We start from the raw sequence: 27,203 nt of genomic DNA, 5'->3' as shown, positions 1-27,203 counted from the left end.
GAGCAATGGCTCTCCAGCCAAGGATCCACTGTACCAATAAGAGCGCGCGTAAACAAGGAGTGCAGTGTACCAATGAGAGGAATAGATCTTCAGCCATAGATCCACTGTACCAATAAGAGCACACATACAGCAAGGTGCCCAGTGTACCAATGAGATGAATGGATCTCCAGCCAAGGATCCACTGTACCTATAAGAGAACATGGATAGCAAGGTGCCCAGTGTAACAATGAGAGGAATGGCTCTCCAGCAAAGGATCCACTGTACCTATAAGAGCACATGTATAGCAAGGTGCCCAGTGTAACAATGAGAGGAATGGCTCTCCAGCCAAGCATCCACTGTACCTATAAGAGCACATTTATAGCAAGGTGCCCAGTGTAACAATGAGTGCAATGGCTCTCAGCCAAGGATCCACTGTACCAACAGGAGCATGCGTAAACAAGGAGTGCAGTGTACCAATGCGAGGAATAGATCTCCAGGCACACATCCACTGTACCAATAAGAGCATGCGTACAGCAAGGTGCCCAGTGTACCAATGCAAGGAATAGATCTCCAGCCACACATTCACTGTACCAATAAGAGCACGCGTACAGCAAAAAGCACACACACAGCAAGGTGCCCAGTGTACCAATGAGAGCAATGGCTCTCCAACCAAGGATCCACTGTACCAATAATAGCACGCATAAACAAGGAGTGCAGTGTACCAATGAGATGAATGGATCTCCAGCCAAGGATCCACTGTACCTATAAGAGAACATGGATAGCAAGGTGCCCAGTGTAACAATGAGAGGAATGGCTCTCCAGCAAAGGATCCACTGTACCAATAAGAGCACGCATACAGCAAGGTGCCCGGTGTACCAATGATAGAAATGGATCTCCAGCCAAGGATCCACTGTACCAATAAGAGCACACATACAGCAAGGTGCACAGTGTACCAATGATAGAAATTGATCTCCAGCCAAGGATCCACTGTACCAATAAGAGTACATGTATAGCAAGGTGCCCAGTGTACCAATGAGAGGAATGGATCTCCAGCCAAGGATCGACTGTACCAATAAGAGCACACATACAGCAAAAAGCACACACACAGAAAGGTGCCCAGTGTAACAATGAGAGCAATGGCTCTCCAGCCAAGGATCCACTGTACCAATAAGAGCGCACGTAAACAAGGAGTGCAGTGTACCAATGAGAGGAATAGATCTTCAGCCATAGATCCACTGTACCATTAAGAGCACGCATACAGCAAGGTGCCCAGTGTACCAATGATAGAAATGGATCTCCAGCCAAGGATCCACTGTACCAATAAGAGCACACATACAGCAAGGTGCCCAGTGTACCAATGAGAGGAATAGATCTCCAGCCACACATCCACTGTACCAATAAGAGCACGCGTACAGCAAGGTGCCCAGTGTACCAATGATAGAAATGGATCTCCAGCCAAGGATCCACTGTACCAATAAGAGCACACATACAGCAATGTGCCCAGCGTACCAATGAGAGGAATGGATCTCCAGCCAAGGATCCTCTGTACCTATAAGAGCACATGTATAGCAAGGTGCCCAGTGTAACAATGAGAGCAATGGCTCTCCAGCCAAGGATCCACTGTACCAATAAGAGCGCACGTAAACAAGGAGTGCAGTGTACCAATGCGAGGAATAGATCTCCAGCCACACATCCGCTGTACCATTAAGAGCACGCGTACAGCAAGGTGCCCAGTGTACAAATGCGAGGAATAGATCTCCAGTCAAGGATCCACTGTATCAATAAGAGCACACATACAGCAAGGTGCCCAGTGTACCAATGATAGAAATTGATCTCCAGCAAAGGATCCACTGTACCTATAAGAGCACATGTATAGCAAGGTGCCCAGTGTAACAATGAGAGGAATGGCTCTCCAGCCAAGCATCCACTGTACCTATAAGAGCACATTTATAGCAAGGTGCCCAGTGTAACAATGAGTGCAATGGCTCTCAGCCAAGGATCCACTGTACCAACAGGAGCATGCGTAAACAAGGAGTGCAGTGTACCAATGCGAGGAATAGATCTCCAGGCACACATCCACTGTACCAATAAGAGCATGCGTACAGCAAGGTGCCCAGTGTACCAATGCAAGGAATAGATCTCCAGCCACACATTCACTGTACCAATAAGAGCACGCGTACAGCAAAAAGCACACACACAGCAAGGTGCCCAGTGTACCAATGAGAGCAATGGCTCTCCAACCAAGGATCCACTGTACCAATAATAGCACGCATAAACAAGGAGTGCAGTGTACCAATGAGATGAATGGATCTCCAGCCAAGGATCCACTGTACCTATAAGAGAACATGGATAGCAAGGTGCCCAGTGTAACAATGAGAGGAATGGCTCTCCAGCAAAGGATCCACTGTACCAATAAGAGCACGCATACAGCAAGGTGCCCGGTGTACCAATGATAGAAATGGATCTCCAGCCAAGGATCCACTGTACCAATAAGAGCACACATACAGCAAGGTGCACAGTGTACCAATGATAGAAATTGATCTCCAGCCAAGGATCCACTGTACCAATAAGAGTACATGTATAGCAAGGTGCCCAGTGTACCAATGAGAGGAATGGATCTCCAGCCAAGGATCGACTGTACCAATAAGAGCACACATACAGCAAAAAGCACACACACAGAAAGGTGCCCAGTGTAACAATGAGAGCAATGGCTCTCCAGCCAAGGATCCACTGTACCAATAAGAGCGCACGTAAACAAGGAGTGCAGTGTACCAATGAGAGGAATAGATCTTCAGCCATAGATCCACTGTACCATTAAGAGCACGCATACAGCAAGGTGCCCAGTGTACCAATGAGAGGAATAGATCTCCAGCCACACATCCACTGTACCAATAAGAGCACGCGTACAGCAAGGTGCCCAGTGTACCAATGATAGAAATGGATCTCCAGCCAAGGATCCACTGTACCAATAAGAGCACACATACAGCAATGTGCCCAGCGTACCAATGAGAGGAATGGATCTCCAGCCAAGGATCCTCTGTACCTATAAGAGCACATGTATAGCAAGGTGCCCAGTGTAACAATGAGAGCAATGGCTCTCCAGCCAAGGATCCACTGTACCAATAAGAGCGCACGTAAACAAGGAGTGCAGTGTACCAATGCGAGGAATAGATCTCCAGCCACACATCCGCTGTACCATTAAGAGCACGCGTACAGCAAGGTGCCCAGTGTACAAATGCGAGGAATAGATCTCCAGTCAAGGATCCACTGTATCAATAAGAGCACACATACAGCAAGGTGCCCAGTGTACCAATGATAGAAATTGATCTCCAGCCAAGGATCCACTGTACCAATAAGAGCACATTTATAGCAAGATGCCCAGTGTAACAATGAGAGGAATGGCTCTCCAGCCAAGGATCCACTGTACCAATAAGAGCACGCATACAGCAAGGTGCCCGGTGTACCAATGATAGAAATGGATCTCCAGCCAAGGGTCCACTGTACCAATAAGAGCACACATACAGCAAGGTGCACAGTGTACCAATGATAGAAATTGATCTCCAGCCAAGGATCCACTGTACCAATAAGAGTACATGTATAGCAAGGTGCCCAGTGTACCAATGAGAGGAATAGATCTCCAGCCACACATCACTGTACCAATAAGAGCACGCGTACAGCAAGGTGCCCAGTGTACCAATGCGAGGAATGGATCTCCAGCCACACATCCACTGTACCAATAAGAGCACGCGTACAGCAAGGTGCCCAGTGTACCAATGCGAGGAATGGATCTCCAGCCACACATCCACTGTACCAATAAGAGCACGCGTACAGCAAGGTGCCCAGTGTACAAATGTGAGGAATAGATCTCCAGCCACACATCCACTGTCCCAATAAGAGCATGCATACAGCAAGGTGCACAGTGTACCAATGAGAGGAATAGATCTCCAGCCAAGGATCCTCTGTACCTATAAGAGCACATGTATAGCAAGGTGCCCAGTGTAACAATGAGAGGAATGGATCTCCAGCCAAGGATCCACTGTACCAATAAGAGCACACATACAGCAAGGTGCCCATTTACATACAGCAAGGTGCCCAGTGTACCAATGAGAGAGCGTGACCTCAACTTATGCACCCTCAGGAAAGAGGATACCAATGACTAATCATTTGCTCTATGACTTATTGGACTTATATCTGTTCATGTCCAGGTCCGCTATACACAGAAGCTTAGGTGAGCCAACCTGTAAAGGCATTTCCCCTTTAATAAATTGAAAACAATGGGGGTGAGCAACCAATCAGTCGTGCATACCCCCTGCACGCTCTGTCATGGAGATCACGTCAATAACCCAATGAATGACTGTGGGTGCACAGCCACCGTACGCACCAGCGCCAATAGATGGCTTCGAAACTAATTCTGTGAGGTAATAACAGATCACACACCTTGTGATGAGCTCTTAAAATATGGGACGAATTCGCTTCACCTGCGAATAGGCTGCGGCATGAGAAGCTCCGTACTACCATTGAGCGGCTATGCTGCTGTATATAGGGTAACGGGGAAAGTAACTAGCAAGTATTTATGTCTACTTTGCTTCATGCGTACCCTGCCCCACTGCCGCCAATGGTATGTACTTTTGAACCTTGTTTGTAATGGCATGGTGGCTAATGGCAAAAACAAAATGGGTCTGTATAATTTCTGTGCTTTTACTTAAATCATCCATATGGACTACAATCGTATGGGAATAATATGAACCTATTGTATCATAATACCAACAGCCCTGAAAAAGACGATCTAGTCGAAACACGTGTTGGCTGTTCAAACAAAGAATACATTGTATTGAGCAAGGACACCATGAATGTTGTCAGCAATAATTTGGAACTTTTCACTAAATGAAGTGTTGAAGTATAACTGTTTGAAAAGTTGGGGGCATAGCGCGTTGAGCTGATAGTATACACACACCCTGGCTCCACCCCCTGCGAACAAAGCACTCTTTCTTCTGGAACCTGCAACGTCACTCGCTGCTGAGACGGGGCCAAGAGCGCATCAGTGCATGGCCTTGCAGCACAAGCTCATTTATAAGGTATAGACATAGCGCTGTGTAGTGGCCTCTGGGCACTAAGCTCTTGCCATGTAGAAGGGGGAATGTGCTAGTCGGGCTCTTTCGTGATGTGGATCACGAGCGGGTAAAACATCCAGGTTTACTGAAAAGGGGGGTGCTTTCCATTTCTGCAAAGAGCAACTGAGTGAGAGTTCCAGAGGGAGTGCCCAGGACAAAGAATGCCCGGCCGCTTTGAGAGAGTGGGTTGGTCTCTGAGGGCCTGGGAGGATGGAGGCGGTCTACATCTAGTCCTTCATAAGGTCAGCACAAGGAAATATTACTATAATGTCTTACACGAAGGGATTTGCATGAACAGCTGGCTCACCCATTGCTAGGGAGTCTAAAGATTCAGGCTGCACTTGGTAAGAACCGGATGGGGCCCTCAGATTACAGAACAGCACAGAGATGAAGCGTCTAAGGACCAGGTTATTATAAAAAAATAACTTTGTTATCAAAAGAGAAATATCACACAGCTATACTTTAGCAAAGTTTTGCATAATAAAAGATATCAGAAGAGAAAAGCTGCATTTGTTCTTTAAACAATAGCGATGGCTCCATAAATCAGAGGATACAGTAGGTCACTAATGATTTAATATTAATAACATCTTTATCTGGCGCTGCATACAAGATTCCTCACACTTCTAAGCAATGCCATGATGAGTGGTATTACCCAAGGCAATGGCGCTCAATTCATTCATTTCTGAAGGCTGAACTGCTGACTCAGCACTGCCAAAATCCGAAATCATGTCCTGCAGGCAAAACAAAGATGTCTGGCGCAAGTGCTTCGCTCGCTGAGCTATGTCTCTGCTATTCCACTCCTGCAATCGTGGTATAAAATGTCTTCTCGTGAGCACTCTGTGCAATGATAAGCGTCTGACTTATCTGTGGCCGAGCTCAACACTATAGGGGCTAATTACGAGTGAGGTGGAAGAAATGCCAGTAATACCGGCTCTGGCAATTTTACCGGACCAGCACACTCAAAGTTTGCCAGTAGCGGCACTAACGGTGCCAGTGATTGCAGCAAACCCAATCCATGTAGTCCTATGGCACTCCATACTTATCACCTGTGCTTGGCTCAGGCCTTTAACTCAGACTGCCAGGCCGTTTCCCCCCAGTGCAGCCCGGCGTGGAACGGGTTACTAACGCCATATTCTTTGCTGTTGCGGGGTTCTACTGGAGGCATCAAGGCCTCTTATGCTGCAGGAGTCATACTTTGCCGCCTTAGCTGCTGTTAAAGGAGTCAATATTTTCAAGAGCTTCTCCTCCGAATCAGCTGTAAAATATCTTCCTTTTAGCAAAATTCTGGAAAGAAAATATGCTTCAAGTTGCCTCAGCCCCATTTTATAAAAAATTGCTTGAATGGGGTAACTGCACCCGTTACTTGCTCGATGAGGGATCCAGGAACTCTTCACAACTGTTATCACTAGGACAAAATGTCTGGATCCAACGTAAATGGGGTTCCTGTCCTAGTCTTTAGTAATGCGCCGACCTCCCATTGGTACAGTGTGTTCCTAGTCTTTAGTAATGCGCACACCTCCCATTGGTACAGTCTGTTCCTAGTCTTCTGTAATGTGCCCACTTCCCGTTGGTTCAGTCTGTTCATGGTCTTTTGTTATGCACCCATCTCCCATTGGTACAGTCTGTTCCTAGTCTTCAGTAATGCACCCCATTTCCCATTGGTACAGTCTGTTCCTAGTCTTCAGTAATGCACCCCACTTCCCATTGGTACAGTCTGTTCCTAGTCTTCTGTAATGTACCCACTTCCCGTTGGTAAAGTCTGTTCATGGTCTTTTGTTATGCACCCATCTCCCATTGGTACAGTCTGTTCCTAGTCTTCAGTAATGCACCCCACTTTCCATTGGTACAGTCTGTTCCTAGTCTTCAGTAATGCACCTCACTTCCCATTGGTACAGTCTGTTCCTAGTCTTCTGTAATGTGCCCATCTCCCATTGCTACAGGCTGCTCCTAGTCTTCAGTAATGCGTCCAACCCCAATTGGTACAGTCTGTTCTTAGTCTTCAGTAATGCGCCCACTTCCCATTGGTACAGTCCATTCCTAGTCTTCTGTAATGTGCCCATCTCCCATTGGTACAGTCTGTTCCTAGTCTTTAGTAATGCGCGAACCTCCCATTGCTACAAGCTCTTCTTAGTCTTCAGTAATGCGCCCATTTCCCATTGGTACAGTCCGTTCCTAGTCTTCTGTAATGTGCCCACTTCCCGTTGGTACAGTATGTTCCTAGTCTTCGGTTATGTGCCCATCTCCCATTGGTACAGTCTGTTCCTCGTCTTCACTAATGTGCCCACCTCCCATTGGTACAGTCTGTTCCTAGTCTTCTGTAATGTGCACACTTCCCATCAGTACAGTCTGTTCCTAGTCTTCTGTAATGTGCCCATCTCCCATTCGTACAGTCTGTTCATGGTCTTTTGTAATGCGCCCATCTCCCATTGGTACACTCTGTTCCTAGTCTTCTGCAATGCGCCCACCTTCCATTGGTAAAGTCTGTTCCTAGTATTTAGTAATGCACCCACCTCCCATTGGGACAGTCTGTTCTTAGTCTTCACTAATGCGCCCACTTCCCATTGGTACAGTCCGTACCTAGTCTTCTGTAATGCGCCCATATCCCATTGCTGCTGTCTGTCAATAGTCTTTAGTAATGCGCTGACCTCCCATTGATACAGTCTGTTCCTAGTCTTTAGTAATGCGCCGACCTCCCATTGGTACAATCTTTTCTTAGTCTTCAGTAATGTGCCCACTTCCCGTTGGAACAGTCTGTTCCTAGTCTTCTGTAATACGCCCACCTCCCATTGGTACAGTATGTTCCTAGTCTTCAGTAATGCACCACACTTCCCATTGGTACAGTCTGTCCCTAGTATTCTGTAATGCGCCCATCTCCCATTGCTACAGTCTGTTCCTAGTCTTCAGTAATGCGTCCAACCCCAATTGGTACAGTCTGTTATTAGTCTTCTGTAATGTGCCCACTTCCCATTGGTACAGTCCGTTCCTAGTCTTCTGTAATGTGCCCACTTCCCGTTGGTACAGTCTGTTCCTAGTCTTCTGTAAGGTGCCCATCTCCCATTGGTACAGTCTGTTCCTAGTCTTCACTAATGTGCCCACCTCCCAATGGTACAGTCTGTTCCTAGTCTTCTGTAATGCGCCCACTTCCCATCGGTACAGTCTGTTCCTAGTCTTCTGTAATGCCCCCACCTCCCATTGGTACAGTCTGTTCCTGGTCTTCTGTAATGTGCCCATCTCCCATCGTACAGTCTGTTCATGGTCTTCTGTAATGCGCCCATCTCCGATTGGTATAGTCTGTTCCTAGTCTTCTGCAATGTGCCCACCTTCCATTGGTAAAGTCTGTTCCTAGTATTTAGTAATGCACCCACCTCCCATTGGGACAGTCTGTTCTTAGTCTTCACTAATGCGCCCACTTCCCATTGTTACAGTCCATACCTAGTCTTCTGTAATGCGCCCATCTCCCATTGCTACCGTCTGTCACTAGTCCTTATTAATGCGCCGCACTCCCATTGGTACAATCTCTTCTTAGTCTTCAGTAATGCGCCCACTTCCCGTTGGAACAGTCTGTTCCTAGTCTTCTGTAATACGCCCACCTCCCATTGGTACAGTATATTCCTAGTCTTCAGTAATGCACCCCACTTCCCATTGGTACAGTCTGTTCCTAGTATTCTGTAATGCGCCCATCTCCCATTCCTACAGTGTGTTCCTAGTCTTCAGTAATGCGTCCAACCCCAATTGGTACAGTCTGTTATTAGTCTACAGTAATGCGCCCACTTCCCATTTGTACAGTCCGTTCCTAGTCTTCTGTAATGTGCCCACTTCCCGTTGGTACAGTCTGTTCCTAGTCTTCTGTAAGGTGCCCATCTCCCATTGGTACAGTCTGTTCCTAGTCTTCACTAATGTGCCCAACTCCCATTGGTACAGTCTGTTCCTAGTCTTCTGTAATGCGCCCACTTCCCATCGGTACAGTCTGTTCCTAGTCTTCTGTAATGCACCCACCTCCTATTGGTTCAGTCTGTTCCTAGTCTTCTGTAATGACCCCATCTCCCATTCATACAGTCTGTTTACGGTCTTTTGTAATGCGCCCATCTCCCATTGGTACAGTCTGTTCCTAGTCTTCTGCAATGCGCCCACCTTCCATTGGTAAAGTCTGTTCCTAGTCTTTAGTAATGCACCCACCTCCCATTGGGACAGTCTGTTCTTAGTCTTCACTAATGCGCCCACTTCCATTTGGTACAGTCCGTACCTAGTCTTCTGTAATGCGCCCATCTCCCATTGCTACCGTCTTTCACTAGTCTTTAGTAATGCGCCGACCTCCCATTGGTACAGTCTGTTCCTACTCTTTAGTAATGCGCCGATCTCCCATTGGTACAATCTCTTCTTACTCTTCAGTAATGCTCCCACTTCCCATTGGAACAGTCTGTTCCTAGTCTTCTGTAATACGCCTACCTCCCATTGGTACAGTATGTTCCAAGTCTACAGTAATGCACCCCACTTACCATTGGTACAGTCTGTTCCTAGTATTCTGTAATGCGTCCAACCCCAATTGGTACAGTCTGTTATTAGTCTTCAGTAATGTGCCCACTTCCCATTGGTACAGTCCGTTCCTAGTCTTCTGTAATGTGCCCACCTCCCGTTGGTACATTCTGTTCCTAGTCTTCTGTAAGGTGCCCATCTCCCATTGGTACAGTCTGTTTCTAGTCTTCACTAATGTGCCCACCTCCCATTGGTACAATCTGTTCCTAGTCTTCTGTAATGCGCCCACTTCCCATCGGTACAGTCTGTTCCTAGTTTTCTGTAATGACCCCACCCCCTATTGGTTCAGTCTGTTCCTAGTCTTCTGTAATGCGCCCATCTCCCATTCGGACAGTCTGTTCATTGTCTTTTGTAATGCGCCGACCTCCCATGGGTACACTCTGTTCTTAGTCTTCAGTAATGTGCTCACTTCCCATTGGTACAGTCCATTCCTAGTCTTCTGTAATGCACCCTCCTCCCATTGGTGCAGTCTGTTCCTAGTCTTCAGTAATGTGCCCATCTCACATTAGTACAGTATGTTCTTTGTCTTCTGTGATGCGCTCATCTCCCATTGGTACAGTCTGTTCCTACTCTTTAGTAATGTGCCCGTTTCCCATTGGTGAAGTCTGTTCCTAGTCTTCTGTAATGCACCCATCTCCCATTCGTACAGTCTGTTCATGGTCTTCTGTAATGCGCCCATCTCCCATTGGCACAGTCTGTTCCTAGTCTTCTGCAATGTGCCCACCTTCCATTGGTAAAGTCTGTTCCTAGTATTTAGTAATGCACCCACCTCCCATTGGGACAGTCTGTTCTTAGTCTTCAATAATGCGCCCACTTCCCGCTGGAACAGCGTGTTCCTAGTCTTCTGTAATACGCCCACCTCCCATTGGTACAGTATATTCCTAGTCTTCAGTAATGCACCCCACTTCCCATTGGTACAGTCTGTTCCTAGTATTCTGTAATGCGCCCATCTCCCATTGCTACAGTCCGTTCCTAGTCTTCAGTAATGCGTCCAACCCCAATTGGTACAGTCTGTTATTAGTCTTCAGTAATGCGCCCACTTCCCATTGGTACAGTCCGTTCCTAGTCTTCTGTAATGTGCACACTTCCCGTTGGTACAGTCTGTTCCTAGTCTTCTGTAAGGTGCCCATCTCCCATTGGTAGAGTCTGTTCCTAGTCTTCACTAATGTGCCCACCTCCCATTGGTACAGTCTGTTCCTAGTCTTCTGTAATGCACCCACTTCCCATCGGTACAGTCTGTTCCTAGTCTTCTGTAATGCCCCCACCTCCTATTGGTTCAGTCTTTTCCTAGTCTTCTGTAATGCACCCATCTCCCATTCATACAGTCTGTTCATGGTCTTTTGTAAAGCGCCCATCGGCCATTGGTACAGTCTGTTCCTAGTCTTGTACAATGCACCCACCTTCCATTGGTAAAGTCTGTTCCTAGTCTTTTGTAATGCACCCACCTCCCATTCGGACAGTGTGTTCTTAGTCTTCACTAATGCGCCCACTTCCATTTGGTACAGTCCGTACCTAGTCTTCTGTAATGCGCCCATCTCCCATTTCTACCGTCTTTCATTAGTCTTTAGTAATGCGCCGACCTCCCATTGGTACAGTCTGTTCCTAGTCTTTAGTAATGCGCCGACCTCCCATTGGTACAATCTCTTCTTAGTCTTCAGTAATGCGCCCACTTCCCATTGGTACAGTATGTTCCTAGTCTTCAGTAATGCACCCCACTTCCCATTGGTACAGTTTGTTCCTAGTCTTCTGTAATGTGTCCATCTCCCATTGCTACAGTCTGTTCCTAGTCTTCAGTAATGCGTCCAACCCCAATTGGTACAATCTGTTATTAGTCTTCAGTAATGCGCCCACTTCCCATTGGTACAGTCCGTACCTAGTCTTCTGTAATATGCCCACTTCCCGTTGGTACATTCTGTTCCTAGTCTTCTGTAAGGTGCCATCTCCCATTGGTACAGTCTGTTCCTGGTCTTCACTAATGTGCCCACCTCCCATTGGTACAATCTGTTCCTAGTCTTCTGTAATGCGCCCACTTCCCATCGGTACAGTCTGTTCCTAGTCTTCTGTAATACGCCCATCTCCCATTCGTACAGTCTGTTCATGGTCTTTTGTAATGCGCCCATCTCCCATCGGTACAGTCCATACCTAGTCTTCTGTAATGCGCCCATCTCCCATTGCTACAGTCTGTCAATAGTCTTTAGTAATGCGCCGACCTCCCATTGGTACAAGGATTGGTACTAAGATCTGTTCTTAGTCTTCAGTAATGCGCTCACTTCCCATTGGTACAGTCCATTCCTAGTCTTCTGTAATGCACCCTCCTCCCATTGGTACAGTCTGTTCCTAGTCTTCAGTATTGTGCCCATCTCCCATTGGTACAGTATGTTCTATGTCTTCTGTGATGCGCTCATCTCCCATTGGTACAGTCTGTTCCTACTCTTTAGTAATGTGCCCGTCTCCCAGTGGTGAAGTCTGTTCCTAGTCTTCTGTAATGCACCCATCTCCCATTGTTACAGTCTGTTCCTAGTCTTCAATAATGTGCCCATCTCCCATTGGTACAGTATGTCCCTTGTCTTCTATGATACACTCATCTCCCATTGGTACAGTTTGTTCCTAGTCTTTAGTAATGTGCCCGTCTCCCATTGGTAAAGTCTGTTCCTAGTCTTCTGTAATGCGCCCATCTCCTATTGCTACAGTCTGTTCTCAGTCTTCAGTAATGCACCCATCTCCCATTGGTACAGTATGTTCCTTGTCCTCTGTGATGCGCTCATCTCCCATTGGTGCAGTCTGTAACTAGTCTTTAGTAATGTGCCTGTCTCCTATTGGTAAAGTCTGTTCCTAGTCTTCTGTAATGCGCCCATCTATAATTGGTACAGTATGTTCCTAGTTTTCTGTAATGCACCCATCTCCCATTGGTACAGTCTGTTCCTAGTCTTCAGTAATGCACCCATCTCCCATCGGTACAGCATGGTCCTTGTCTTCTGTGATACACTCATCACCCATTGGTACAGTGTGTTCCTAGTCTTTAGTAATGTGCCTGTCTCCCATTGGTACAGTCTGTTCCTAGTCTTCTGTAATGCGCCCATCTCCCATTGGCACAGACTGTTCCTAGTCTTCACTAATGTTCCCACCTCCCATTGGTACAGTCTGTTCCTAGTCTTCTGTAATGCCCCCACCTCCCATTGGTACAGTCTGTTCCTAGTCTTCTGTAATGCACCCATCTCCCATTCGTACAGTCTGTTCATGGTCGTTTGTAATGCGCCCATCTCCCATTGGTACAGTCTGTTGCTAGTCTTCAGTAAAGCGCCCACCTTCCATTGGTAAAGTCTGTTCCTAGTCTTTAGTAATGCACCCACCTCCCATTGGGAAAGTCTGTTCTTAGTCTTCACTAATGCACCCACTTCCCATTGGTACAGTCTGTTCCTAGTCTTCTGTAATGCGCCCATCTCCCCTTGCTACAGTCTGTCACTAGTCTTTAGTAATGCGCCAACCTCCCATTGGTACAGTCTGTTCTTAGTCTTCAGTAATGCGCTCACTTCCCATTGGTACAGTCCATTCCTAGTCTTCTGTAATGCACCCACTTCCCATTGGTACAGTCTGTTCCTAGTCTTCAGTAATGTGCTCATCTCCCATTGGTACAGTATGTTCCATGTCTTCTGTGATGCACTCATCTCCCATTGGTACAGTCTGTTCCTACTCTTTAGAAATGTGCCCGTCTCCCATTGGTGAAGTCTGTTCCTAGTCTTCTGTAATGCGCCCATCTCCAATTGGTACACTCTGTTCCTAGTTTTCTGTAATGCACCCATCTCCCATTGGTACAGTCTGTTCCTAGTCTTCAGTAATGTGCCCATCTCCCATTGGTACAGTATGTCCCTTGTCTTCTGTGATACACTCATCTCCCATTGGTACAGTCTGTTCCTAGTCTTTAGTAATGTGCCCGTCTCCCATTGGTAAAGTCTGTTCCTAGTCTTCTGTAATGCGCCCATCTCCTATTGCTACAGTCTGTTCCTAGTCTTTAGTAATGCACCCATCTCCCATTGGTACAGTCTGTTCCTAGTCTTCAGTAATGCACCCATCTGCCATTGGCACAGTATGTTCCTTGTCTTCTGTGATACACTTATCTCCCATTGGTACAGTCTGTTCCTAGTCTTTAGTAATGTGCCCGTCTCCCATTGGTACAGTCTGTTCCTAGTCCTCTGTAATGCGCTTATCTCCCATTGGTACAGTCTGTTCATGGTCTTTTGTTATGGGCACATCTCCCATTGGTACAGTCTATTCCTAGTCTTTAGTAATGTGCCCGTCTCCCATTGGTACAGTCTGTTCCTAGTCTTCACTAATGTGCCCACCTCCCATTGGTACAGTCTGTTCCTAGTCTTCTGTAATGCACCCACCTCCCATTGGTACAGTCTGTTCCTAGTCTTCAGTAATGTGCTCATCTCCCATTGGTACAGTATGTTCCATGTCTTCTGTGATGCACTCATCTCCCATTGGTACAGTCTGTTCCTACTCTTTAGAAATGTGCCCGTCTCCCATTGGTGAAGTCTGTTCCTAGTCTTCTGTAATGCGCCCATCTCCAATTGGTACACTCTGTTCCTAGTTTTCTGTAATGCACCCATCTCCCATTGGTACAGTCTGTTCCTAGTCTTCAGTAATGTGCCCATCTCCCATTGGTACAGTATGTCCCTTGTCTTCTGTGATACACTCATCTCCCATTGGTACAGTCTGTTCCTAGTCTTTAGTAATGTGCCCGTCTCCCATTGGTAAAGTCTGTTCCTAGTCTTCTGTAATGCGCCCATCTCCTATTGCTACAGTCTGTTCCTAGTCTTTAGTAATGCACCCATCTTTCATTGGTACAGTCTGTTCCTAGTCTTCAGTAATGCACCCATCTGCCATTGGCACAGTATGTTCCTTGTCTTCTGTGATACACTCATCTCCCATTGGTACAGTCTGTTCCTAGTCTTTAGTAATGTGCCCGTCTCCCATTGGTACAGTCTGTTCCTAGTCCTCTGTAATGCGCTTATCTCCCATTGGTACAGTCTGTTCATGGTCTTTTGTTATGCGCACATCTCCCATTGGTACAGTCTATTCCTAGTCTTTAGTAATGTGCCCGTCTCCCATTGCTACAGTCTGTTCCTAGTCTTTAGTAATGTGCCTGTCTCCCATTGGTACAGTCTGTTCCTAGTCTTCTGTAATGCGCCCATCTCCCATTGGTACAGACTGTTCCTAGTCTTCACTAATGTGCCCATCTCCCATTGGTACAGACTGTTCCTAGTCTTCACTAATGTGCCCACCTCCCATTGGTACAGTCTGTTCCTAGTCTTCTGTAATGCCCCCACCTCCCATTGGTACAGTCTGTTCCTAGTCTTCTGTAATGCGCCCATCTCCCATTCGTACAGTCTGTTCATGGTGTTTTGTAATGCGCCCATCTCTCATTAGTACAGTCTGTTGCTAGTCTTCCGTAAAGCGCCCACCTTCCATTGGTAAAGTCTGTTCCTAATCTTTAGTAATGCCCCCACCTCCCATTGGTACAGTCTGTTCCTAGTCGTCTGTAATGCGCCCATCTCCCATTGGTACAGCCTGTTCCTAGTCTTCTGCAATGCACCCACCTCCCATTGGTAAAGTCTGTTCCTAGTCTTTAGTAATGCACCCACCTCCCATTGGGACAGTCTGTTCCTAGTCTTCACTAATGCGCCCACTTCCCATTACCACAGTCCGTACCTAGTCTTCTGTAATGCGCCCATCTCCCATTGCTACAGTCTGTTACTAGCCTTTAGTAATGCGCCGACCTCCCATTGGTACAGTCTGTTCTTAGTCTTCAGTAATGTGCCCATCTCCCATTGGTACAGTATGTTCCTTGTTTTCTGTGATGCGCTCATCTCCCATTGTTACAGTCTGTTCCTACTCTTTAGAAATGTGCCCGTCTCCCATTGGTGAAGTCTGTTCCTAGTCTTCTGTAATGCGCCCATCTCCAATTGGTACACTCTGTTCCTAGTTTTCTGTAATGCACCCATCTTCCATTGGTACAGTCTGTTCCTAGTCTTCAGTAATGTGCCCATCTCTCATTGGTACAGTATGTCCCTTGTCTTCTGTGATACACTCATCTCCCATTGGTACGGTCTGTTCCTAGTCTTTAGTAATGTGCCCGTCTCCCATTGGTAAAGTCTGTTCCTAGTCTTCTGTAATGCGCCCATCTCCTATTGCTACAGTCTGTTACTAGTCTTTAGTAATGCACCCATCTCCCATTGGTACAGTCTGTTCCTAGTCTTCAGTAATGCACCCATCTGCCATTGGTACAGTATGTTCCTTGTCTTCTGTGATACACTCATCTCCCATTGGTACAGTCTTTTCCTAGTCTTCTGTAATGTGCCCACTTCCCGTTGGTACAGTCCGTTCCTAGTCTTCTGTAATGTGCCCACTTCCCGTTGGTACAGTCTGTTCCTAGTCTTCTGTAAGGTGCCCATCTCCCATTGGTACAGTCTGTTCCTAGTCTTCACTAATGTGCCCACCTCCCATTGGTACAGTCTGTTCCTAGTCTTATGTAATGCGCCCACTTCCCATCGGTACAGTCTGTTCCTAGTCTTCTGTAATGCCCCCACCTCCTATTGGTTCAGTCTGTTCCTAGTCTTCTGTAATGCGCCCATCTCCCATTCATAGAGTCTGTTCACGGTCTTTTGTAATGCGCCCATCTCCCATTGGTACAGTCTGTTCCTAGTCTTCTGCAATGCGCACACCTTCCATTGGTAAAGTCTGTTCCTAGTCTTTAGTAATGCACCCACCTCCCATTGGGACAGTCTGTTCTTAGTCTTCACTAATGCGCCCACTTCCATTTGGTACAGTCCGTACCTAGTCTTCTGTAATGCACCCATCTCCCATTGCTACCGTCTTTCACTAGTCTTTAGTAATGCGCCGACCTCCCATTGGTACAGTCTGTTCCTAGTCTTTAGTAATGCGCCGACCTCCCATTGGTACAATCTCTTCTTAGTCTTCAGTAATGCGCCCACTTCCCATTGGAACAGTCTGTTCCTAGTCTTCTGTAATACGCCTACCTCCCATTGGTACAGTATGTTCAAAGTCTTCAGTAATGCACCCCAATTCCCATTGGTACAGTCTGTTCCTAGTATTCTGTAATGCGTCCAACCCCAATTGGTACAGTCTATTATTAGTCTTCAGTAATTTGCCAACTTCCCATTGGTACAGTCCGTTCCTAGTCTTCTGTAATGTGCCCACTTCCCGTTGGTACATTCTGTTCCTAGTCTTCTGTAAGGTGCCCATCTCCCATTGGTACAGTCTGTTTCTAGTCTTCACTAATGTGACCACCTCCCATTGGTACAATCTGTTCCTAGTCTTCTGTAATGCGCCCACTTCCCATCGGTACAGTCTGTTCCTAGTCTTCTGTAATGCCCCCACCCCCTATTGGTTCAGTCTGTTCCTAGTCTTCTGTAATGCGCCCATCTCCCATTCGTACAGTCTGTTCATGGTCTTTTGTAATGCGCCCATCTCCCATTGGTACAGTCCGTACCTGGTCTTCTGTAATGCGCCCATCTCCCATTGCTACAGTCTGTCAATAGTCTTTAGTAATGCGCCGACCTCCCATTGGTACACTCTGTTCTTAGTCTTCAGTAATGCGCTCACTTCCCATTGGTACAGTCCATTCCCAGTCTTCTGTAATGCACCCTCCTCCCATTGGTACAGTCTGTTCCTATTCTTCAGTAATGTGCCCATCTCCCATTGGTACAGTATGTTCTTTGTCTTCTGTGATGCGCTCATCTCCCATTGGTACAGTCTGTTCCTACTCTTTAGTAATGTGCCCGTCTCCCATTGGGGAAGTCTGTTCCTAGTCTTCTGTAATGCACCCATCTCCCATTCGTACAGTCTGTTCATGGTCTTCTGTAATGCGCCCATCACCCATTGGTACAGTCTGTTCCTAGTCTTCTGCAATGTGCCCACCTTCCATTGGTAAAGTCTGTTCCTAGTATTTAGTAATGCACCCACCTCCCATTGGGACAGTCTGTTCTTAGTCTTCAATAATGCGCCCACTTCCCATTGGTACAGTCCATACCTAGTCTTCTGTAATGCGCCCATCTCCCATTGCTACCGTCTGTCACTAGTCTTTAGTAATGCGCCGACCTCCCATTGATACAGTCTGTTCCTAGTCTTTAGTAATGCACCAACCCATTGGTACAATCTCTTCTTAGTCTTCAGTTATGCGCCCACTTCCCGCTGGAACAGTGTGTTCCTAGTCTTCTGTAATACGCCCACCTCCCATTGGTACAGTATATTCCTAGTCTTCAGTAATGTGCCCATCTCTCATTGGTACAGTATGTCCCTTGTCTTCTGTGATACACTCATCTCCCATTGGTACTGTCTGTTCCTAGTCTTTAGTAATGTGCCCGTCTCCCATTGGTAAAGTCTGTTCCTAGTCTTCTGTAATGCGTCCATCTCCTATTGCTACAGTCTGTTCCTAGTCTTTAGTAATGCACCCATCTCCCATTGGTACAGTCTGTTCCTAGTCTTCAGTAATGCACCCATCTGCCATTGGTACAGTATGTTCCTTGTCTTCTGTGATACACTCATCTCCCATTGGTACAGTCTGTTCCTAGTCTTTAGTAATGTGCCCGTCTCCCATTGGTACAGTCTGTTCCTAGTCCCCTGTAATGCGCCTATCTCCCATTGGTACAGTCTGTTCATGGTCTTTTGTTATGCGCACATCTCCCATTGGTACAGTCTATTCCTAGTCTTTAGTAATGTGCCCGTCTCACATTGCTACAGTCTGCTCCTAGTCTTCAGTAATGTGCCCATCTCCCATTGGTACAGTATGTCCCTTGTCTTCTGTGATACACTCATCTCCCATTGGTACAGTCTGTTCCTAGACTTTAGTAATGTGCCCGTCTCCCATTGGTAAAGTCTATTCCTAGTCTTCTGTAATGCGCCCATCTCCCATTGCTACAGTCTGTTCTTAGTCTTTAGTAATGCGCTCATCTCCATTGGTACAGTATGTTCCTAGTCTTCAGTAATGCACCCATATCCCATTGGTACAGTATGTTCTTTGTACTCTGTGATGCGCTCATCTCCCATTGGTACAGTCTGTTCCTAGTCTTTAGTAATGTGCCTGTCTCCTATTGGTAAAGTCTATTCCTAGTCTTCTGTAATGCGCCCATCTCCCATTGCTACAGTCTGTTCTTAGTCTTTAGTAATGCGCTCATCTCCATTGGTACAGTATGTTCCTAGTCTTCAGTAATGCACCCATATCCCATTGGTACAGTATGTTCTTTGTACTCTGTGATGCGCTCATCTCCCATTGGTACAGTCTGTTCCTAGTCTTCTGTAATGCGCCCATCTATAATTGGTACAGTCTGTTCCTAGTCTTCAGTAATGCACCCATCTCTCATTGGTACAGTATGTTCCTTGTCCTCTGTGATGCGCTCATCTCCCATTGGTACAGTCTGATCCTAGTCCTTAGTAATGCGCCCATCTCCCATTGGTACAGTCTGTTCCTAGTCTTCAGTAATGCGCCCATCTCCCATTGGCAGAGTATCTTCCTTGTCTTCTGTGATACACTCATCTCCCATTGGTACAGTCTGTTCCTAGTCTTTAGTAATGTGCCCGTCTCCCATTGGTACAGTTTGTTCCGAGTCTTTAGTAATGTGCCCGTCTCCCATTGGTAAAGTCTGTTCCTAGTCTTCTGTAATGCGCCCATCTCCCATTGCTACAGTCTGTTCCTAGTCTTTAGTAATGTTCCAGTCTCCCATTGGTACAGTCTGTTCCTAGTGTTCAGTAATGTGCCCATCTCCCATTGGTACAGTATGTTCCTTGTCCTCTGTGATGCGCTCATCTCCCTTTGGTACAGTCTGTTCCTAGTCTTTAGTAATGTGCCTGTCTCCTATTGGTAAAGTCTGTTCCTAATCTTCTGTATGCGCCCATCTATAATTGGTACAGTCTGTTCCTAGTTTTCTGTAATGCACCCATCTCCCATTGGTACAGTTTGTTCCTAGTCTTCAGTAATGCGCCCATCTCCCATTGGTACAGTATGTCCCTTGTCTTCTGTGATACACTCATCTCCCATTGGTACGGTCTGTTCCTAGTCTTTAGTAATGTGCCCGTCTCCCATTGGTAAAGTCTGTTCCTAGTCTTCTGTAATGCGCCCATCTCCTATTGCTACAGTCTGTTCCTAGTCTTTAGTAATGCACCCATCTCCCATTGGTACAGTCTGTTCCTAGTCTTCAGTAATGCACCCATCTGCCATTGGTACAGTCTGTTCCTTGTCTTCTGTGATACACTCATCTCCCATTGGTACAGTCTGTTCCTAGTCTTTAGTAATGTGACCGCCTCCCATTGGTGCAGTCTGTTCCTAGTCTTCTGTAATGCGGCCATCTCCCATTGGTACAGTCTGTTCCTAGTCTTTAGTAATGTGCCCGTCTCCTATTGGTACAGTCTGTTCCTAGTCTTCACTAATGCACCCACTTTCCATTGGTACAGTCTGTTCCTAGTCTTCTGTAATGCGCCCACTTCCTATTGGTACAGTCCGTTCCTAGTCTTCTGTAATGCCCCCACCTCCCATTGGTATTGTCTGTTCCTAGTCGTCTGTAATGCGCCCATCTCCCATTGGTACAGTCTGTTCCTAGTCTTCTGCAATGCGCCCACCTCCCATTGGTAAAGTCTGTTCCTAGTCTTTAGTAATGCACCCACCTCCCATTGGGACAGTCTGTTCCTAGTCTTCACTAATGCGCCCACTTCCCATTACCACAGTCCGTACCTAGTCTTCTGTAATGCGCCCATCTCCCATTGCTACAGTCTGTTACTAGCCTTTAGTAATGCGCCGACCTCCCATTGGTACAGTCTGTTCTTAGTCTTCAGTAATGTGCCCATCTCCCATTGGTACAGTATGCTCCTTGTCTTCTGTGATGCACTCATCTCCCATTGTTACAGTCTGTTCCTACTCTTTAGAAATGTTCCCGTCTCCCATTGGTGAAGTCTGTTCCTAGTCTTCTGTAATGCGCCCATCTCCAATTGGTACACTTTGTTCCTAGTTTTCTATAATGCACCCATCTCCCATTGGTACAGTCTGTTCCTAGTCTTCAGTAATGTGCCCATCTCTCATTGGTACAGTATGTTCCTTGTCTTCTGTGATACACTCATCTTCCATTGGTACAGTCTTTTCCTAGTCTTCTGTAATGTGCCCACTTCCCGTTGGTACAGTCCGTTCCTAGTCTTCTGTAATGTGCCCACTTCCCTTTGGTACAGTCTGTTCCTAGTCTTCTGTAAGGTGCCCATCTCCCATTGGTACAGTCTGTTCCTAGTCTTCACTAATGTGCCCACCTCCCATTGGTACAGTCTGTTCCTAGTCTTCTGTAATGCGCCCACTTCCCATCGGTACAGTCTGTTCCTAGTCTTCTGTAATGCCCCCACCTCCTATTGGTTCAGTCTGTTCCTAGTCTTCTATAATGCGCCCATCTCCCATTCATAGAGTCTGTTCACGGTCTTTTGTAATGCGCCCATCTCCCATTGGTACAGTCTGTTCCTAGTCTTCTGCAATGCGCACACCTTCCATTGGTAAAGTCTGTTCCTAGTCTTTAGTAATGCACCCACCTCCCATTGGGACAGTCTGTTCTTAGTCTTCACTAATGCGCCCACTTCCATTTGGTACAGTCCGTACCTAGTCTTCTGTAATGCACCCATCTCCCATTGCTACCGTCTTTCACTAGTCTTTAGTAATGCGCAGACCTCCCATTGGTACAGTCTGTTCCTAGTCTTTAGTAATGCGCCGACCTCCCATTGGTACAATCTCTTCTTAGTCTTCAGTAATGCGCCCACTTCCCATTGGAACAGACTGTTCCTAGTCTTCTGTAATACGCCTACCTCCCATTGGTACAGTATGTTCCAAGTCTTCAGTAATGCACCCCACTTCCCATTGGTACAGTCTGTTCCTAGTATTCTGTAATGCGTCCAACCCCAATTGGTACAGTCTGTTATTAGTCTTCAGTAATTTGCCAACTTACCATTGGCACAGTCCGTTCCTAGTCTTCTGTAATGTGCCCACTTCCCGTTGGTACATTCTGTTCCTAGTCTTCTGTAAGGTGCCCATCTTCCATTGGTACAGTCTGTTTCTAGTCTTCACTAATGTGACCACCTCCCATTGGTACAATCTGTTCCTAGTCTTCTGTAATGTGCCCACTTCCCATCGGTACAGTCTGTTCCTAGTCTTCTGTAATGCCCCCACCCCCTATTGGTTCAGTCTGTTCCTAGTCTTCTGTAATGCGCCCATCTCCCATTGGTACAGTCTGTTCATGGTCTTTTGTAATGCGCCCATCTCCCATTGGTACAGTCCGTACCTGGTCTTCTGTAATGCGCCCATCTCCCATTGCTACAGTCTGTCAATAGTCTTTAGTAATGCGCCAACCTCCCATTGGTACACTCTGTTCTTAGTCTTCAGTAATGCGCTCACTTCCCATTGGTACAGTCCATTCCCAGTCTTCTGTAATGCACCCTCCTCCCATTGGTACAGTCTGTTCCTAGTCTTCATTAATGTGCCCATCTCCCATTGGTACAGTATGTTCTTTGTCTTCTGTGATGCGCTCATCTCCCATTGGTACAGTCTGTTCCTACTCTTTAGTAATGTGCCCGTCTCCCATTGTGGAAGTCTGTTCCTAGTCTTCTGTAATGCACCCATCTCCCATTCGTACAGTCTGTTCATGGTCTTCTGTAATGCGCCCATCTCCCATTGGTACAGTCTGTTCCTAGTCTTCTGCAATGTGCCCACCTTCCATTGGTAAAGTCTGTTCCTAGTATTTAGTAATGCACCCACCTCCCATTGGGACAGTCTGTTCTTAGTCTTCAATAATGCGCCCACTTCCCGCTGGAACAGTGTGTTCCTAGTCTTCTGTAATACGCCCACCTCCCATTGGTACAGTATATTCTTAGTCTTCAGTAATGCACCCCACTTCCCATTGGTACAGTCTGTTCCTAGTATTCTGTAATGCACCCATCTCCCATTGCTACAGTCCGTTCCTAGTCTTCAGTAATGCGTCCAACCCCAATTGGTACAGTCTGTTATTAGTCTTCAGTAATGCGCCCACTTCCCATTGGTACAGTCCGTTCCTAGTCTTCTGTAATGTGCACACTTCCCGTTGGGACAGTCTGTTCCTAGTCTTCTGTAAGGTACCCATCTCCCATTGGTAGAGTCTGTTCCTAGTCTTCACTAATGTGCCCACCTCCCATTGGTACAGTCTGTTCCTAGTCTTCTGTAATGCACCCACTTCCCATCGGTACAGTCTGTTCCTAGTCTTCTGTAATGCCCCCACCTCCTATTGGTTCAGTCTTTTCCTAGTCTTCTGTAATGCACCCATCTCCCATTCATACAGTCTGTTCATGGTCTTTTGTAAAGCGCCCATCGGCCATTGGTACAGTCTTTTCCTAGTCTTGTACAATGCACCCACCTTCCATTGGTAAAGTCTGTTCCTAGTCTTTTGTAATGCACCCACCTCCCATTCGGACAGTGTGTTCTTAGTCTTCACTAATGCGCCCACTTCCATTTGGTACAGTCCGTACCTAGTCTTCTGTAATGCGCCCATCTCCCATTTCTACCGTCTTTCACTAGTCTTTAGTAATGCGCCGACCTCCCATTGGTACAGTCTGTTCCCAGTCTTTAGTAATGCGCCGACCTCCCATTGGTACAATCTCTTCTTAGTCTTCAGTAATGCGCCCACTTCCCATTGGAACAGTCTGTTCCTAGTCTTCTGTAATACGCCTACCTCCAATTGGTACAGTATGTTCCTAGTCTTCAGTAATGCACCCCACTTCCCATTGGTACAGTTTGTTCCTAGTCTTCTGTAATGTGTCCATCTCCCATTGCTACAGTCTGTTCCTAGTCTTCTGTAATGCCCACACCCCCTATTGGTTCAGTCTGTTCCTAGTCTTCTGTAATACGCCCATCTCCCATTCGTACAGTCTGTTCATGGTCTTTTGTAATGCGCCCATCTCCCATCGGTACAGTCCGTACCTAGTCTTCTGTAATGCGCTCACTTCCCATTGGTACAGTCCATTCCCAGTCTTCTGTAATGCACCCTCCTCCCATTGGTACAGTCTGTTCCTAGTCTTCAGTAATGTGCCCATCTCCCATTGGTACAGTATGTTCTTTGTCTTCTGTGATGCGCTCATCTCCCATTGGTACAGTCTGTTCCTACTCTTTAGTAATGTGCCCGTCTCCCAGTGGTGAAGTCTGTTCCTAGTCTTCTGTAATGCACCCATCTCCCATTGTTACAGTCTGTTCCTAGTCTTCAATAATGTGCCCATCTCCAATTGGTACAGTATGTCCCTTGTCTTCTATGATACACTCATCTCGCATTGGTACAGTTTGTTCCTAGTCTTTAGTAATGTGCCCGTCTCCCATTGGTAAAGTCTGTTCCTAGTCTTCTGTAATGCGCCCATCTCCTATTGCTACAGTCTGTTCTCAGTCTTCAGTAATGCACCCATCTCCCATTGGCACAGTATGTTCCTTGTCCTCTGTGATGCGCTCATCTCCCATTGGTGCAGTCTGTAACTAGTCTTTAGTAATGTGCCTGTCTCCTATTGGTAAAGTCTGTTCCTACTCTTCTGTCATGCGCCCATCTATAATTGGTACAGTATGTTCCTAGTTTTCTGTAATGCACCCATCTCCCATTGGTACAGTCTGTTCCTAGCCTTCAGTAATGCACCCATCTCCCATCGGTACAGTATGTTCCTTGTCTTCTGTGATACACTCATCACCCATTGGTACAGTGTGTTCCTAGTCTTTAGTAATGTGCCTGTCTCCCATTGGTACAGTCTGTTCCTAGTCTTCTGTAATGTGCCCATCTCCCATTGGCACAGACTGTTCCTAGTCTTCACTAATGTTCCCACCTCCCATTGGTACAGTCTGTTCCTAGTCTTCTGTAATGCCCCCACCTCCCATTGGTACAGTCTGTTCCTAGTCTTCTGTAATGCACCCATCTCCCATTCGTACAGTCTGTTCATGGTCTTTTGTAATGCGCCCATCTCCCATTGGTACAGTCTGTTGCTAGTCTTCCGTAAAGCGCCCACCTTCCATTGGTAAAGTCTGTTCCTAGTCTTCACTAATGCACCCACTTCCCATTGGTACAGTCTGTTCCTAGTCTTCTGTAATGCGCCCATCTCCCCTTGCTACAGTCTGTCACTAGTCTTTAGTAATGCGCCGACCTCCCATTGGTACAGTCTGTTCTTAGTCTTCAGTAATGCGCTCACTTCCCATTGGTACAGTCCATTCCTAGTCTTCTGTAATGCACCCACCTCCCATTGGTACAGTCTGTTCCTAGTCTTCAGTAATGTGCTCATCTCCCATTGGTACAGTATGTTCCATGTCTTCTGTGATGCACTCATCTCCCATTGGTACAGTCTGTTCCTACTCTTTAGAAATGTGCCCGTCTCCCATTGGTGAAGTCTGTTCCTAGTCTTCTGTAATGCGCCCATCTCCAATTGGTACACTCTGTTCCTAGTTTTCTGTAATGCACCCATCTCCCATTGGTACAGTCTGTTCCTAGTCTTCAGTAATGTGCCCATCTCCCATTGGTACAGTATGTCCCTTGTCTTCTGTGATACACTCATCTCCCATTGGTACAGTCTGTTCCTAGTCTTTAGTAATGTGCCCGTCTCCCATTGGTAAAGTCTCTTCCTAGTCTTCTGTAATGCGCCCATCTCCTATTGCTACAGTCTGTTCCTAGTCTTTAGTAATGCACCCATCTCCCATTGGTACAGTCTGTTCCTAGTCTTCACTAATGCACCCATCTGCCATTGGCACAGTATGTTCCTTGTCTTCTGTGATACACTCATCCCCCATTGGTACAGTCTGTTCCTAGTCTTTAGTAATGTGCCCGTCTCCCATTGGTACAGTCTGTTCCTAGTCCTCTGTAATGCGCTTATCTCCCATTGGTACAGTCTGTTCATGGTCTTTTGTTATACGCACATCTCCCATTGGTACAGTCTATTCCTAGTCTTTAGTAATGTGCCAGTCTCCCATTGCTACAGTCTGTTCCTAGTCTTTAGTAATGTGCCTGTCTCCCATTGGTACAGTCTGTTCCTAGTCTTCTGTAATGCGCTGTTAGGCAGAAACCTGTGCAGTTCCCTTGGGGAACACTGCAAAAGATTTAAGACTACAGGTAGAGCAGTAAACCCCTTTGGTAGCAGTCTGTACCACCCAGATTTACCTGGTAGCTGTGGCTGAGCAGTCAGACTTCTCTCAAGAAGAGTTAGGCAGTATGTAAAGTATACACAATATGTACCAAAACACAATAGCACAAGCAAACACTGACCAGAGCTTGGTTTCAAAAGTATATAGTTATTTATTTAAAATACACATAAGTTAAAAACACTCTAGCAAAAATATAGTAAAAGCACTTCAACACAGTTATACTGAAAGTAAATTCAATCCTTTCTCCTATCTAGACAACTCTAGGTTAACACCACTTAATTAAAACAGAGGTGAGTGCTTAACGTTAGATGACACTCTAGTAGTTTCCAAGAAAGGGAGAGAAAAAGCAGAAATAGGTTAGACACACCACTCTAAGGTCCAGAACACTTGCAATAGGCTTAAAGAAGAATAAAGTCACAGGTGAGCAAAAGTCACTAGGCAGGGCCCACTCTTAGAGTAGCCGGAGCGAAAATGTGCCCAAGATCACACTGTTAGTTAGAGATTCAAAGTCTTGCAAAGAGTCAAAAAGAGTTTAGAGTGGCTCAGAAAGTTTAGCCAAAGTGTCCCAGGCACTCCCAGGTTCGAAAGCCGGGGACTAAATCTACCCCGTACAGTCGGTAGCAAGGGAAGCCAGGCGGAACACAGTACCTTAAGCGGAAAGGATCCTCCAGCGGGGGCAGTTGTTCCAGGCAGCGACAGCAAGGCTCGACGTCGGTCAGGGGAGAAGAATATCTCGCTGAAGAGCAGAAGAGAAAGGTCGTAGCACTGCCCGGGAAGAAACCAGCCGCGGAGTCCTCCGGTTAAAGGGTTGGTACCGACTTTCGCGGTATGGGGGTAAAGTGTGGTATTCCGGATGCCGGGGTGCTTGGCACAGGCAAGGCGGCCACGAGATACCTCAAAAGGACGGAAAGAAGGCGAAAACTGGTTGTCCCCACCAGTCAAGGGAAGGAGCCACTCCGTTAAGAGTTCTCCTCGGTCGTCGGGAAAAAATGGTGAGACGGTTCAGCAGGGCTCCACCGGGTGGTGTCGTCGAAGCAGGTCGGCTCAGCTCTTCCCTCGTCGGATTCTTGGTCCTGTGGCGACTTCTGAAGTCCCAGTCCCCAAAGCCCTGCTTTTATGCAGCAAACCCCCATTCACCCAGCCTAGCTGTCACTCAACCATGCTAAGTGGTGAGCCGGGCGGCTCACCACTTGGGCCAATCAGGACGGAGTGCGACTTGAGTTACCAAGGTAACTCAGTCCAGGGTGCCTAAATCCCCCTCCACCCCTCCTAAGTACCCCAGACAGAGTGGCACCACTTTGGAGGGCTTCTGTGGAGAAGCCCGCCAAAAGTGGAACAAAGGGCTCCACTTTGGGTCAGAGTTACAGAGGCGAACACCAACGCCATTTTAGAATCAAGTTTTGGCAAAA

This window comes from Ambystoma mexicanum, chromosome 13 (genome assembly GCF_040938575.1).
Source record: "Ambystoma mexicanum isolate Mex_15411 chromosome 13, UKY_AmexF1_1, whole genome shotgun sequence".
In the NCBI taxonomy this organism is placed as follows: domain Eukaryota; kingdom Metazoa; phylum Chordata; class Amphibia; order Caudata; family Ambystomatidae; genus Ambystoma; species Ambystoma mexicanum.
This window is presented reverse-complemented; position numbering follows the sequence as displayed.